Here is a 5,226-nt window from a genome sequence, read left to right on the forward strand (position 1 = left end):
TCTTCCTGTGCTTAACTTAGTGATGCAAAATGTAAGGACAATACTGTGTGCTTTAATTGTCTCAGTAAAAGCAGCATTTTCTGTATCTTTGGGCTGAGACTGAGATAGATATGTTGCCATACGTACATGCAGGATGCCATAGATGACCAACATGGACAGCAAAACAAGACTAACAGCAATGTGAAGTCCTCCACTATCACAAATAAAGTAAGACAATAAGAGCTGGCCTATGGGTGTCTTTTAAACCAGACCAAGTTTAAGACACGAATGGGTTATTATAAATCTGAGACGATGCCTTAAATATATTATACATCTTCAAATGTTGTGCCTAGACTTGTTATTTTTTGTCCCTGTACTGTTAATAGGATGAACATTTTTTTGAGCACCTTGGAAGCCTATTCTCATTTCTCATGCTGTATTTCCACTTGACTCACTCATTCTGAAAAGAAATTTGACCGGAGGAATTCAGCTTTTTACAGAAGGCAGCCAAGAAAGTCGATTACTTAGCAAAACTGCCATCTCCACTCAACTGGTGCTCTTTATCTTCTCGCAGCAGACACTCACACGCTTGCCTCTGTAATCCAGTCTGAAGAACATGGCCCACGACCATTAAACGTAGTTACTGTGGGATAATCACAGCTATTGATTCTGACATGCTGATTTTTCTGCAAAATCTCCCACTATCTTCCATTATTTTGCGGAGCCTGTCCTAGAGCACATCCACTGAACAAGCATGTAGCCAAGTTTTTGTCTGCTCCTAATTGTTGCTGTGGATTCTTATTTATAACGTAAAAAGAATCAAGTGGAAACTACCTCACATTCGAATAGCTTTGAGGAAAGTGGCACAAACCCCAACTTGTCTATGTCTGCATACTCCATAGGCCTGCTCTGTCATATGTGTAGGTGGTACACGCAGTAAATAATAATTACATTGCACTGACTGTATTCAAATCCCATCTTTGAAATGGTGATGTAATTTATAGCAAACAATTGTAGCAGATGTGAACGACAATTACTTTTAAATATGCAGTTGTTCACCTGGACTACTCTAAACCAAGACCCCAACAAAGACTAGAGCAGGCAGTATTGCATCGGCACCGTCTGGAGTTCCTGCACACGGGAAAACCAGACTTACATTACTTTTCTGCTGGAAGGGAAATAACAAAAGATGCAATCTTTCTTCCTGTCTTCCTAGGCTCCAGTTGATTTCAGCAAGGACAGGATTTCACCCCAGATCTACAACAACCTTGCCAACAGGGAGAGCCAAACACATCATCTGAACACTACACTGTCCGACATCTATGTACAGAATCAGGTCCTTGGACTGATGCCTGTCTTATAACATAGCCCTGAACCAGTTTAAATAGTGATGCTGTAAGTCATTTAATAGAACCATAGAACAACCCGGTTTGGAAGGGACCTTGAAAGATCACCTGGTCTAACCTTTTGTGGGAAAGGGAGCCTAGATAAGAAGTTTCAGTTTTCATTTAATTTCGGAGAAATTAAATGTACCCTTTATTGGGTGCAGAAAAACGGCATTTCTCAGCACAGGTTGTTTTCTGAAGAAATAAGTGATAGTGCACACAGAGGAAGGATGAACAACTTATCCAAACAGTTACTGACTACCTGTATACAACTATTTTTATAATTACTTGGAAATCCATTTTTGCCATTTGAATCTCTTCAGAGATTACTTTAGCTTGCACGACTGCTCTAAGGCAAAGTTTGATATAGCCTGACAACATTTGCATAACCTCTGTGTAACAAGGAACTGTTCTTCAGTAGTTTCCTTTAGCACATCACCTATAAACAAGCTTTTTAATAGTAACAACTAGTGGGAATTCCTTTTTTCTTTTCCCTTTATGTTTTCCCTTGAAAAAAATTCCAGCCTTCTTATTCATGTTCAAAATATGTTGCCTGTTCCTTTTACTTGTAAAAGAGGTGGAATGGTAGAATCACATCTTTCGAGAGTGAACAATTTCACATCAGAAAAAATGACTTTATAAAATGAATCAATTATTGACAACCTCTGTATGAGGTGTAATGAGATGCTGAGTATATTAACAGGTGAGGTAATCACACTGGAAAACATACAATGCACATTAAAATTCATATTTAGATAGAATAGCTGCAAACTTTTCTCTGTATATTTTTAGATTAAATGATGCCTTATTATGCAGTTTTGACAAGTAAAATAATTGTTGGCCAGAGAATGGATGAGTACACATTCATTTTATAAACAGTAGCTAAAGGAATAGTTTTAAAAGTATTTACAATCACATTGGGCATATATTCCACCCATGCAAGTTTAGCCCGTTTCCCTGTGAAGGGCAATTTGGGACCAATGAAGAAGATGCTGAACATCCCAGAGAGATGAGGAGGGCTGAGCTGTGGTGGTCAGCTCGGTCCTGCTGGGGGGCAGCCCTCTGCACTCCCCCCTTTCCCTCATGTAGAGGGGGGATAGCTGGCTCCTCACAGGTGATGTGAGCATTTGCATTCACTCGTATTGGGACATGCTTGGACTGCACAGAAAAAAATCCACGATAAATAATTAGACTGGTTAGCTGAATAATTGCACCTTGTGTTTCCTACCCTTTTCCACTCCAATCAATATGGCGTTATGCAAAACAAAATAAAATGATCTGCTATACAATCACTATATGACTATCCAGTTTATACAGCCATATCATTATGTATATGTATGTATATATAAAATAACTAATTCAATAACTATGTCACTATATGTTCTGTATATCCATCACTATATAATCATTATATAGAAACTTTTATGATTCATATACCTTTTCAGAAAGAAGTTTAAATTAAGGCTAAAATCAATTATGGCCAAAGCACAAACATTAAAGGGTAATATATTGTGGATGATGGAAAGGTAGTTGCTGAACAACACAAGAAGTCACTGATGGGATAAATGAGCTGCCCCGCAGGCTATGCTGTGCAGTTGGCCCGTCCCTCCCCAGCACCAGCACCACTCACTGTTTTCCCCACCTGCTTCAAGCAGAGATTAACGCCGTGCTTCATCTGAAATGCAGTCCTGGGTAGCTCAGCAGCATGCTGTGTGGACTTGGGTTTTACAGTCCGCAAGGGAGCAGCCAGCAAAATCAGGTCAGGATGGAAGGGAAGGCAAGGCAGTTCATAATCAGGATTTTGTGTCTGCAAAGCCTGCTGCCCTCTAAACCCCCCTAGTCTGGTCTGTTCTTGCTGGGTTTGAACATCTTGGATGAGAAAAGGGAATACTGCTCTGAAAAGAACTGTGCAGCCACATTATCTTGCTTAATAATTCATCCCACACATGCAAATACATCTATTTATAAGTGTTTATTTAAATTAATGGCAAAAATATATTTCCTTCTCCAGTTCCCTGAGCCAGGCAAAAGTCAGTCAGCAAGCACAGCTCTGTTACACCCGGAGCATGAACAGAAGTGTTTGCTGAATGCCAGTGGGTTATAGCCCTGCAGAGCATAAAAAACAGCTACTTTCTTCTTATTATTATTATTAAATGTAACTGGAAAGAATTCAGCTTAACTCTCAGAGGTAAGCTGAATTCAGGTGCTGGGAAAGAGAAAAAATCAAGCAAGCAAACAAACAAACCAACGCCAAATCTGACCATGTTTTGGGCAGAAATAATTGAAACTGCTGCTGGAACCTCACCATGACATTTGCAAGGAGTGACTCCATTAAAAACAACTACATTTCCTATGATTGCTAATCTGCCTTTCCTACTCCCTCCCAGACAAATACTTTAAATGCTGCTTGCCAGAGAGCTTAGAGAGGTTTCAGCTGCTTGCCCACTTTCAACCATTTTTAGATTTCTGAGTTTCCTTTTTTTGTTGGTTTCATTAACGTAGCAGCCACGCACAGATAACACACAAATACTCGGACACAGAGCCATTGAGGAATGGTTGTCCGCAGGTACACACGAATGTGGGAGAAGCACCAACATCATTCCCACATCACAACTCGTCCTCTAAGAGACTCACATCAGCTAACACTTTTGCTTTTACAAATACTGAATAGGAAATTTACCCTATTATAAGCAATATATTATAAGCAAACATATTTTTATATAAGAACTAGGGTTAAAGACCTTACTTTAGCAACGGCATAAAAAAAGCAAGGAAAGAAGACAGATCCCTACAGGCAATAACACATCTACCTATGCACTCTTAGTGCTATTAGTGCTGTTGCTGAGTGCACTAGAAATCAATATTTTTAAGCAACTATTCCCAGAACAGGTGGAATATAGTCAACCTAAGAGGTGAGCTGGGATGGTTGAAAGACATTTGCTCTATGTCTTTTCAGTATTTAAAAAAACCCAAACATTTGAGCTGTACCATAAATAACATAAATCAGAATGAGGCTATTAATCTTTGAAAGCCACATACAACTGAGATTAATCAGCTTGTCTCTCATAAGCAGTATCTGCAACTCCAGAATAAAAAATATTTCCATAAAGAACACACAGAGGCATTAACCTCTTTTCCATATCTTAAAGTCACATCTTCATCACAAAATTTTAAAATACAGTTTCTTTTTTAAGACAACTAGGCAAACATCAGTAATTTAGTCTGATTTATAACATAGGAGAGAGAATTAAATGAAATTTACTGGCTTATTAAGAAAGAGCATATGAACAGAAAAGTGAGTGGGGAGAGGTCTACGTTGCTGCCCCAGTGTTGTGGAGTGTTGGGGCACCTGAGGGAGCTTTAAACTGGGACAACGGCTGTGCTGGGCACAGCACTGCACAACCCCCTGAGGAAAATCATCCTTTTTCTGAAACAGGGTAAATTTACCTGTGCCAAGCTCCAAGCTCCCACAGCTTACCTGCCACCGCTGTCTAAGCTGGCCACTTAAAAGCTGCCGTAGTTATTTTCAAACTTGTAATGGGACTGAAGCTACTGGTAGTCATATCCTGAATACTGTACATTTTTTTTGCCTAAAAGGCTAAGAAAACATCAAGAAAATGGACCAAACCCACCTGTTACTGCCATATACACAATTTATTTTCATTTAGCTATGTACATTTTTAGGATGGTGCTCTGCTAGACAACTGACATTTTTCAGAGACCAAAATTTTTATTAATTTCACTGTGATGATATAGAGGTACCTGCAATAAGGTTGTTTTTTTCTATATATAAAATAATAAATTTTATATAAAATCTGACTAATCTGACTAATCAAAAGAGACTGCTATCTTGCAAGTTTCA

The sequence above is a fragment of the Pygoscelis adeliae genome, unplaced genomic scaffold, assembly GCF_000699105.1.
Source record: "Pygoscelis adeliae isolate BGI_AS28 unplaced genomic scaffold, ASM69910v1 Scaffold402, whole genome shotgun sequence".
Lineage (NCBI taxonomy): Eukaryota > Metazoa > Chordata > Aves > Sphenisciformes > Spheniscidae > Pygoscelis > Pygoscelis adeliae.